General features: G+C 36.3%; 1 protein-coding gene across 7 annotated transcripts in view; it reads left to right on the forward strand.

Moving 5' to 3' along the window:
* Positions 1-12334, forward strand: part of MECOM (MDS1 and EVI1 complex locus) — a 556668-nt gene that overhangs the window by 273067 nt on the left and 271267 nt on the right. The window lies entirely within an intron of this gene.

Raw genomic sequence — 12334 nt, forward strand, 5'->3', positions numbered from 1 at the left:
CTATATTTGCAACATGTGTAGGCAATTTCTATATTAGTAAGAAAGTGTTTTTTTGGAGATGTGATTGACCTTTAGTTTCATAGTATTTCAGGTAGACAGACATCAGATAAGCTAGATTTATTTTGTATTTTCTCTTAAGATTTATGATCATTAATAGAATATATGGTCAACATTTTAAATAGCAATAAATATGTAGTGCCTTCAGGACTTAATTTCAAATTTTTGTTCCTTTGGTTTATATGTATCCTCTTATGAAATCTGCTCAAAATGCCTTAATCAAAACAATTCTTGTCCAAATTCTAAAATCCCAAAAGTTAAGATCTGGATTTGACATGATTGCAAGTGAGAAATCCTTCCTTAGTTTTGTTCTTAGCCACGGCTCGGGGAAAGTTGTGGCTTGGCTACATTGCTTTTAGACACATATATTGATAAGAGGTTTTTAAAAAATCACTGTAGCATTAACTGATATGTGAGTTGAATTCGTTTTAAACTAAATGCGTAGAACTTTACGTCATTTTTGTTCTCCTTAAAATAAAGGCTATAAACATTCTAATAATAAGTAACTCATTAAACTTTTATTACAAAATCTCCAGAGCTAAACAACAAGTTCTGCACTGCTCGAGATTATCCAGAAGGCTTGGAATAAACCAAGGCTTAATAACAAAATAATTTTGCAGTTACAGGGTTGATAAATGTAGGACTGTGTCTCTTTAAACAGGGTGTCTGTATTGGGGGATGAGTCTGGGGAAAATTCTTCATTTAGAGGAAATTTAAAAATAATTATTTTTCTCCTTGGAGTAGAATGTCTTCAGTATATACACAGGAAAATACTTTGAGAAATGTAAAATGATTCTTTTCATTATGTCAAAACTGAGTTGTTTTATTGCTTGGAAGTCAAGTTAACCCCTACAAATAGTTCATGACTCTTTGGCTAAAGATCGCCCATTCCCTCTCTCTCATTCAAGAATTCAACTGATGGTCAATTCGGTAGTTTTCTTCACCATTTTAATGGTTGCTCTCACTTTGGAGAGTGTGGATTACCTGCTCTAGATGTATTATGAACAAAACCAGAGAAAGGGCTTTTTTGGTGATTTTGGCAATCTTGTTATCCATGGAGGAGCACTTGAGCTCTTGACTCCAGGTTGTTTTTTTTTTTTTCCTCCTTCTAATCTTACCCTAGTTAATACAAAACCCAGTCATGATCAACAAAGGCACTTTCACAAAGGCATCTTGCCCTACTCCTGCGTGCTTATTTTTAATCATTCTCCTGTCATATTTGTCCTGAACTGTAGCTGATTTCTGTACTGTTTGGTTAGAGAGATAGTTGTGATCAACTAGTGTGACCTCGTGTCTTGATACTCCTTCATTTTTAAAAATGATCAATTTAAGGAGAAAAAAAACCTCTTAGGGCAAGGAAAATGCACACGAACAGAGGAAATCCATATTCAGGAAAACAATTATTGAGTGCAAAGCATTCATCAGATTCTGTACTGTTTCCCCTACAGAAACTCAGCCTATCGTAACTGAACAAATCATTGTTATCTCCAGTACTATCCTTGCTCTTTGCTACTTACAAACCTCCCCTCCTTGTGCATTTCCTGTATAATAAATTGTATTACTGTCTGTCCAGTTGCTGAAGCCAAAAAATGGGTTATCTTTGACTCTACTGCCTTCCATACCAACCCTGTATGATTTGTAGTTCCCGTGTTCTATCAGGCCTCCATTCTTTGCTCACACTGGTCTTCCCACATGAGAACCATATTTTCCTTCCCATCCTTATCAGGTATCTATTCATTCTTCAAGTCCATTTCTTCTGTGATATTATCCTTGACCTTTCTAGTCACAATTTAGTACTGCTTGAATTTTGCCTCACCATAGCGCCAGGTAAATTCATGAACTAAAGAACTTAAAGCATTGTACAACATCCAAATTATTTGCCTAATTTCCCTAATAGAGCAAAGTATCCATAGCTGTATCCTCTAAGTATAATGTCTTGATTGTGTTTTATCTGTGGTGTCTGTGGTGCTATCTAATGCCAAGTACCTTACCTGAAATAACCAGATTGGATTAGTTCCTTCAGGCTGCTATAACAAAATACTACTGACTGGGTGGCTTAAATAACAGAAATTTATTTCCTCATAATTCTGGAGGCTAGAAGTCCAAGATCAAGGTTCCAGGTGATTTGGCTTCTGATGGGGACTCTCTTGCTGGCTTGCAGTTGGCTACCTTCTTGCTATGTCTTCACATGGCCACTTCTAGGTGCATGTGTGTGCTTATGCTCACACACACACACACACACACAGCTTTAGGGGAGGAGAAAAGTGCCCTGGTGTTTCTTCTTATAAGGACACTGATCCTACTGGATCAGGTCCCCACCCTTATGACCTCATTTAACCTTAATTACCACCTAAAGTCCTTAGATATCTCCAAATATAATCACATTGGGAGTTAGGGCTTCAACATATGGATTTGGGGAGGATTCAAACATTCAGTCCATAACACAGACATTTAATAATTGGCAAAATAATGAGTGCAAGAATGAAAGAGCAAATGAAAGAATGATGAAGGGATATAGGATTATGTGACTCATAAGAAGATATAAGGAGTGGGGGGGGGGTGAGGTAGGTCCATGGAAACAGCTAGAATCTGGATTTTAGACATGAAGAATCAAGTCTTAACTCTGCCACTATTGTGCAATTCTAGGGAAACTACTTAAATTAATTGGTTCTTGTATTTTTATTTGAACAATGAGCCAATAATAACTGCCTCACACCATTACTTGTTATATAATTAAAATTAAATGAAGAAATATGGTAGTCTTCACAAAGAAAGTTTTTATAAGAGAAAGCTCAAAGATAATATTGCAAGTAGTGACCACCTTTCTGAACTCTATTTAAATAGTTTTTAAAAAGTTAAATACATTTCCCAAAAAAAGGCACTTTTGGAAAATCATTTGAATTTGTATTTTAGAGAAATAGGGCATTTTTGAAAGTGTGGCTTATAGACCAAAATACATAGGTAAAATAAGCCATAGATATCAAAAACATTATTTGTATGATTTCTCTCAAACCAGTACTTATTTAATAAAGGAAACTCTAAATTAAAAAAAAAATTAATGTTTATTTATTTTTGAGAGAGTGAGAGAGTGTGAGTGGGGAAAGGACAGAGAGAGAGGGGGGGGGACACAGAATCCGAAGCAGGTTCCAGTCTCCAAGCTGTCAGCACAGAACCTGACACGGGGCTCGAAATCACCAACCATGAGATCATGACCTGACAGAGTCTGACATGGGGCTCGAACTCACGAACCATGAGATCATGACCTGAGCTGAAGTCAGATGCTCAACCAACTGAGCCACTCAGGCACCCCAATAAAGAGAAACTTTAAAAATAATGTTAGAGTCTGACAGTGATTGCCATCTTGCAATGCATAGGACTTGTCTCTAACAAAAAAATTTTGAAGACTGGGGAGCAGTCGATTATATCTAGGACCTAAAAGTAATTAGTGATAGGACACTTTCTCTTAGGTTAAGAACTTTAGAGTTGCTGACTGAGTGAATACTAATACAAAAATTCTATTGGTTCAAGATGAGTGTTTTCTCTTATGTTTTCTTCTAAAGATGATCATTATGTGATAACATGGAAGTTGCATGGCAGAGGGGAGGGCAACAAGATTTTGGATTGAGACTTTCCAGACTTATGTCCTCTTTGAGGCTCTGTGTGCTAGCTGCGTGATTTGGGAAAAGTGACTTAATTTGGTGCCCCTCAATTTACATATATGTGACATGGTGATAATAATTGTACCTATCCGGGGCGCCTGGGTGGCTCAGTCGGTTAAGCGGCCGACTTCAGCTCAGGTCACGATCTCGCGGTCCGTGAGTTCGAGCCCCGCGTTGGGCTCTGGGCTGATGGCTCAGAGCCTGGAGCCTGCTTCCGATTCTGTGTCTCCCTCTCTCTCTGCTCCTCCCCCGTTCATGCTCTGTCTCTTTCTGTCTCAAAAATAAATAAAAAGCGTTAAAAAAAATAAAAATAAAATAAAAAAAAATAATTGTACCTATCCAATCAGGGTTGCCGTGAGAATAAAATGTGACATTGGATGTTAAAAGCCTACCAAAGAGCCTCTCACCTGGTAGAAGAGAGGTAAACAGCAACAGCAAAAGCTTGGCTAAAATACAGATCTGGCACAGGGTCATTAGATAGGGCAAAGGCCAACTATATTTCATTTATTAAGATTTCTAAATTTTCGCTCTTACTCTAACTTCTTGTTTCCTTGAAGTTCAGTTATCTCTGGAGGGTCTGATTACGTGACTCTGGGTTTATTTAAAAAAGGATGCCCTGGTTGTTTTCTATTTAACAACTAAAACAAGGATTTGGGAGAGATTCATAAATTTCTTTTTAAAACAAAGAGTAGTTTCGGTGGCAAATTTTTTAATAGTCTGAGATAAGTCATTGGAAAAACAGTGTGAAATGCTGTTTCCTTGTAATACTGTCATTTAGCACATTTTCTGTTTATCTTTGTTATCATTGGCCATCATAAAATTCTGCAAGTAGATGTAAGTCAGCTAATGATGTGTCTATTAGGTGCAAAACCCTCTATTGTATCCCTCTCACCTGTAATTGATCCAGATTACTTTGATCAGTTAAAATAGCGGTATGAGCTCAACTTTTGTTTTTCTCCTTTCAAGCATACACATATTCAGACAGAGAAAAATGGTGCCATGAGTGGTCAGTAAATTTCTCCTATGTTTTGTTAAATAGATGGGAAGGAATAGTGGAAAGAGATTTTACTGGCGTCAGAAACTCATTAAATAATTTTGATGCAGTGCTTTGACAATACATTATGTTCTAGTAATGTAATCCTGAAATGCGATATTACAATGAATGTGTGCCTCCCTATATCATTTAAGAAGGAATTGTTCTCACATTTGTAAGTTTGTTTTTGAGTTCTGCAGTGATGCCTTATGTATTGGAACATGCAATCTATATGTTAACTGAAATATGAGTATCCATTAAAACAACAACATCAGACTTTCAAGATATCTCACAACAGAGTTCAGAGTCAGGAGGGTGACATTCAAATAATGTATGTTTGGCAATAAAGAAAAATGGGGTAGTTTGAGATTTTAGGGATAGGCACCAAATATCTTTGAATGGCAATATTTCTCCCTTATTTCCCTCTAGGTTTGCTTGGGCCAAAAATGAATTTTACAGTGATTTGTAAAATGAAATCAATGGTTTGGCATTGATTTCAGAGAACATGTTTATTCATTAATGGAAAAGCAAGTACACTTGACAAGTTGCATATTCTTAAAGCCAGATAACTAAGTAAAGAACTTTGTCTTAATAATTTTGAAATAAATTGATTCCAGTAGAGGGGAGGAAAGACTATCAATTATCCAAAAGGATGTCTTTCATGGGTAGTTAAGAAAGAAAAATGTAATCTAATAATAAATGTATATTACCATAAAACCTACATGACAAAGTATTAATTTAGGTTTTGCAATGTTGTTTAAAGGATAGCAAACATTCAATTTTACTTTGTGAAAAATTAATAAAAAGTAAAGTTTAGCTAACAGAATCCTGAACATGATTGTCACGGGAGCCCAAGAAGATGTGATAGATTCTCTTAGAACAAAATGAAGTCAAGAAAAGAGGGTACAATCTATTTTATTCATCTTGTGCTTCCAGCAAACATAAATAGTAGGAATTAAATCTCTGGCTATTGAAAGAAAATAGAAGTTTACTCTCCTGAAGCACCACGGTAAAGTCTCTAGTTGTACCCCGGGCTCACCTATCTGTGAAGAGGTTAGAAATCCTCTTATCTCACCCCTCCCCCCTCCACATATGCTCTGCGGACACTTGGGGCTTGCTCTTATGCTTTCTTCCATGAAAGGTACTGATGGAGTTCAACGTGTCCACTTATCTTATTGCTGTTTTGACAACTTCTGGTGCTTCTGAAGTATAGTCAGTGATGTGGGCAAGTCTGATATCAAAAATTTTTTAAAGTTCCCCAAATATCAGTGCACTTATGATGAGCACTGGGCAACATATGGAATTGTTGACTCACGATAGTGTACCCTTGAAACTAATATAGCATTGTAAAATAATACATAAAGAAATAAAAATAATAGATCTAATCATACACCAGACAAGCAGCAAAAAGACAAAATATAACTATATTAAAATTATTCATAAAGTTAAAAAAGGGGGTGTGCTGTATTCTTCAAAATTTCCAATGTCATAAAAGGGAAAGAAAGACTGTGAAAATGTTCCAAATTAAAGGAGAAAAAAGAAACAGAACAGCCTAATGCAAGATCTCATCTTGGACTGGATTCTGTCAATTGGTAAAATGGAATTTAGAGGACAGGTTAAATAAGTTTGCCACTGTCAGAAGAAAAAAAAAAAACAAGAAACACAATGTGTTGTGCACCTAAAACATACAAATATTAGATGTTAATTATGTCTTAATAAAAATTAAAAATAGAGTAATATTGAAAAAAATACACACTTTTAAAAACTCATGAATGTGTTTCACATTAACATAGTGGAAAACTGTATGATCATCTCAATAGATAAAATCCTAATGTATTTTCATCACAAAACCTCTGAGCAAACTAGAAATAAAAGGTACTACATTGAATTGATGGATGTATAAAAATGCTATAACTGACATTACAATAATGAAATAATGTTGGACATTTTCCCTCAACGACATAAAATTCAGGATTTCCCTGTCAGTACTCTGTTCAAAATTATACTAGATGCCCAAGTCAGTGCAAGATGGAAAGAAGAAAGATATGAAAAGACTAAAAATTTGAAAGGGTAAAGTAAAAATGTCTCTATTTGTAGATGATATGATTATTTAGAAATCTATATATATTAAGAATAAGTGAACATTAAGAAGTAAGCCAGATAAAAGATCAATATACACTTGAGAAAACAATTTGTGTAAATTTAAAATTCCATTTATGTCAATCAAGATGTGTAAGCAGGAAAATCAAATATGTAAAAATAAATATAATGCATACTTTTAAGATACCTACATTGAAAAATTCAAAACATAGCAGAAAATTTAAAGAAGACCTATATAAATAGAAAGATCTGGTCATTGATTAGAAAACTCTGTGCTGTTAAGGTAACAATTCTTCCCAAAGTAACATATTGACTCAGCACAATTCTCATCAAATCCTAGTAAGTTTTATTGTGGAACTTTACAAGTTGATTGTAAACTTTATACAGAAATGCAAAAGACCTAGAATAGGGGAAAAAAAAATTCCCCAAGATTCAAGATTCTTTTTGTTTTACCCTGTCTGCCTTGGTGATCAACTAGGATTTGCATGTGAGTCACTTATTTTTCAAAAGAATATTGGGTGATTTTCTTCCAATTAGGAGGTGTATCCCACAAACTGTATCAAAATGAGTTTCTTTTTTATTCACCCCCATATTTGCATGATTATTGCTTCCCTTCAAGAGGGAAATCAATAGTAAAACTCATGGGTTCAAAGCATGAAATGTTCAGTACAGTTCCTCTTTTAATAGAATTGACAACTGATTCTAGGATTTGATCAATCCAGTGGCAGAAGTTCTTTATAATAATTTGTTATTTTAAAATACTTATTTAGGACCACTGCATCAGGATATTGCATTCTCTAAGCTTTTTCCTTGAGGGTAAGTTCAGAAGCAAGTAATAGGAAGTAACAGATAGAAATTATCTTCAAAGGGTATAAGAATTGATGAAGCTTCTTTGCTCCCTAGTTTGCTATGTAATAGTATGGAGAGAATTTCTTCCAATAATGATAAGTAGGTAGTATGGAAAAATGGGGACACTTAATTTATACAGCAGTTCATTTAAGCAATAAATAAAGATGTTAGTGTAGCATCTTGGGTTCTCAAAGTTTATTTACATTGGTAGAATCATACAATAATTTTTTTATTATTTTTTTAATGATTTTTTTTTAGAGAGAGAGAGAGAGACAGAGCGCAAGTGGGAGAAGGGGCAGAGAGAGAGGGAGACACAGAACCCAAAGCAGGCTCCAGGCTCTGAGCTGTCAGCACGAACCGTGAGATCATGACCTGAGCCAAAGTTGGATGCTTAACCAAAGAGCCACCCAGGCACCTGAATCATACAATAATGTGATGAAGCACTTCTCTTTATATATAATTCTGTCCATAGATTTAAAAACATGAATTCATATTTCAGCTGTAGGAAAATACAGTAAATAAATGCCATCCTCATTTTTCATCTGGTACATCTTTTGGCCTTTCATAATGTAGCTGAAGCTGAAGATAGGTCAAATATTGTGCTCTTTTTAAGAATATTTTATTTTTTAAAAACACTTTTAAAAATTTATTTATTTATTTTTGAGAGTGAGAGTGAGAGCGAGAGCGAGAGCGAGAGCGAGAGAGAGAGAGAGAGAGAAAGAAAGAACAAGTGGAGAGGTGCAGAGAGAAAGGGAATCCCAAGCAGCCTCCGCGCCATCAGCACGGAGACCGATGTGGGGTTTGATCCCAACTGTTAGATCATGACCTGAGCCAAAATCAGGAGTCAGACACGTAACTGACTGAGCCACCCAGGTGCCCCAAGAATACTTTCCACATGATAATTAGGATGATCACCAAGCCAAAAAATCACAAACAGGAATACATTGTCAGCTATCATTATTACAAAGAATAATATAAAGAGATTTTGTGTGTGGAGCACATAGATACTAGCAGCTACCTGTTAGTTTGTCATTTCTTTCAAATCAATATTTGATATAACAAAATTTTAGTACAGCACAAGAAATCTGACAGTGCCTTTATTATAAAGGGACTTCTTGTATTGGTAGGAGATGAACAAACATTACACAGAAATAGCTTGCCTCACTGAGAAACTCCACACAATGGTGTGAGCTGCGTCCATACGACCAAAGGAGAAAATCTCAGAGGTATCAGGAGATTTCATTTGTAATGTTCTGAAAGTCTTAAAACCTTTCTCCCTGTGTATCTCTGGCATTCACTCTCTGACTCTTTCAGTATCTCACATATCCAGCAGGTGCTGGTCTCAAAGACTATCTCCTCTCAAACACTCTCCTCATAACCCAGGCCTCTGCCTGTCTATCTTTATATGTATGTGTATGTATTAAATACATTAAAATATACATTAACTTACATTATATTACATTATATTAAATAATACATTACATTAAATAATGCATGTTATTAAATATATTTATTTATTATATACCTTATATATTTATACATAATACATTATATAATATATATTTAATCTATATTATATAATATATATTTAATCATTATATATTATATATTTCATATTATATATAAAATTATATAGTATATTGTTATAATAAATTATTATATATAATATATATCATATGTGAAATATATTTATTATATATAATATAAAATATACAAAAATATAAATTTAAAATCGTATAGATGAACTTATCCAGTTTGGCCTTTTACATTCTAATGTTTTACATTCTAGTTTAGGTTACCTAGGATCTGGATTTGGCTAATAAACAATGACCAAGGGGCACCTGGGTGGCTTAGTCGCTTAAGCCTCTGACTTCAGCTCAGGTCATGATCTCGCAGTTCATGTGTTTGAGCCCCGCATCAGGCTCTGTGGTGGCAGCTCAGAGCCTGGAGCCTGCTTCAGATTCTGTGTCTCCCTCTCTCTCTGCCACTCCCGTGCTCACACACTGTCTCTCTCAAAAATAAATAAACATTAAAAAATAAATTAAAAAAAAAAATGACCAAGCCATTGATCCAGGAAGGAAGGATGGGCAGAGGATGATTACAGATAACTCTGCTCTGAAATTTCCTCCCTTATTCCTGCCACACCTGCACCTAGAGTTTTCCTTAATCATAGGAAATACGCATGTATTTTCTGTGGCTGCGGCTTCTATTTTCTGTGACGACTGGCCAGTCAGCTCAAGTCACAGGTCCGTCGGAAATCCTTTGTGCCTCCTACCCACTGGCTGACAGTGGTGTTTACCTCGGACACTACAGCTGACCTCCGAGGCTTCCCAGGTGTGCATGGCCTGGAACAGAAACCTCAGTTTGTTGGCAGCCACAGGTGTGGATAATTTGTTTTTTCTTTTCTCATTTGTTTAGATTCTTGTGGTAGGAATTCAGCAGGTGTGTAATGCTAGCATAGAATCTCTACTTGGCACAGAGGCCAGCTACCCTCAAAAAAAAAGATGTTCTTATTGGTCTTGCAACACTGCCAGTTTGGATCCCCGTTTTCCTGGAAACCTCATGCAAGGGCAAGACTCTGCCTAACCGGTGAGTTAGGATAAGCTCATCTCAGAAGATGAGCATGAAGAATCTCCGTTTGGGAACCTTATCAATGGGCAGGAGCAGGTTACCTAGTGCTGCCCTTTGTGGGTTTTGTTTTTCCTTCTCTTTCCCTTTGTAACTTGAGCGGCCACCGTTGCAGTTACAGGGATGTGGGAAATCCTGGACTTGGTTTCTAAGGAGATATAAGCCAGGCTAGGATGCTCTTGTTGACATGTAAATTTCTGCTCATTTGATGGAGACTAAACAGTAGAAGCACAGACAGAGATTAGTCCACTATGCAGGGACCTTCCATCTTCCTGCTGTCTCCTCAGGAAGTCACTAATCCCAGGACCCAATTATTTCAGTAGAGGGCCAGGTGAACTTGGAGGTCATCCCTGACCATGTCTAACTTTAACTGGGGGACAGAGGGAGGGAGCTATGGTAACACTGGGGGAACCAGTTGGCTAAGCCAAGAGCCACTGTCATCAGTCTGTCAGCAATGTGGTACTGGGGCCAGAGAACCTTCCCTCTTGGCCCTCCTTAACCTTGCAAAAACACTTGTACAATGGCTTCTCCTGGCTAGGTCGTGATATCTAAAGAAATAGACACACACGCAGCCTTCTATTCCTCAGTTTTCCTTTATTATGGATTGTTCTCCAGTTTTTGTTTTTAGAATCAAAGTTGGAGTTTATTTGATGTTGTTTTTACTTGCATACCCTAATATAAGACAGGGGTTAAGGGGGCAGGGAGGTCACAGTGATTTGCCCTATGGGCCCTATACCTCTCTGAATGTAGGCATTGGTCATCTATTCCCTTCAGGTAATACAAATGCACCACAATGAAATGATGACATATGTCAGAGGAACATTTGTCTCAGAGGGCAGCAGATGGGATCTGTAAATCATACTTGGAGAAAAGGGTGTCACATGTGAGTATCAGATAGCCAGTAGACTAGTCTTTCATTCTGCATCTTAACCTTCTACAAATGCAGATATTTATGGTAATATACGTCTGATATAACAGCACTGGCTGAAGAGCACTGATAGTAATAATCCAGAGAAGTAAACATTAAACATCACATGGACCATTAAAATCAATTTCACAGCCGCTATATTTTTGTAGTGGCATTTCATGTATTCATCTTTAGCTATTGCTGATGTATTGGTTTAATTGTGGCATCTCTTGAGAATCTAGTTTTTCTGAAGCAGCACGTAAGTGAGATAAAACCTTTACACTGAGCTCCACAATCGAGGATGGTCAATCATATGTCCAGCATTTGAGTAGAACTTACTTTATATCCAAGTCATTGCCCCCCGTAAGAGATGAGGAGGGATTAAAAATAGCTCTGTTGCCCAATGGATGATACTCGAAAAGAAAAAGAATTATCATTGTGTTTAATAAGAGAACTGACAAGCAATCATAATTCTTTCCATTAAGTAAATATGTTAGAAAAATTTATTATGAAATGACACATTATGCGAGCCAGGAATCAAAGATGACATCCTTGCATTAAATACGGTAGATGCCATTAAGGAAAACAGTCAATATGTCACCAAGCCATGGCCTGTAAAAATTAAATTGATTTGGTAAATGTAAGTAAGATAGATCTGTTTGCTTTCATCATCAATTTTGAGTGGGTGAACAGGTGATGTCACCAACCTGGGAGCGATAAAGATGCAGGACCATCTGGAAAGGCAGGTGATGAATGGGCAACTGCTTTTGGATAGTGACAGTGCTGTGGTACTTTGTCACTTGGGATGCAGTACTTAATAACTTTTCAATACCATCATAATAAATTTCACTGCCTTATTAATATAGAAATGGTGAGTTATTACTATGATGGGGAGTGTATATAACTGGAGACGCAGCCGTCAAAAGCTGATTGTTTGGGCATGTTTCTTTAAGCAACACGGTTGACTCGTGATAATCAACCTATGTCTATACCAGTAGAGTTTATTGCACTTGTCAAAGGAAAAAGTAGTATTATTCAAAATTATATGAAGTCGTAATAAACAAGTTTAATATATTATCAGACTTTTCCTGTAAGTTTCCA

This window comes from Panthera pardus, unplaced genomic scaffold, assembly GCF_024362965.1.
Source record: "Panthera pardus isolate Hobbes unplaced genomic scaffold, ASM2436296v1 HiC_scaffold_16, whole genome shotgun sequence".
Taxonomy (NCBI): Eukaryota; Metazoa; Chordata; class Mammalia; order Carnivora; family Felidae; genus Panthera; species Panthera pardus.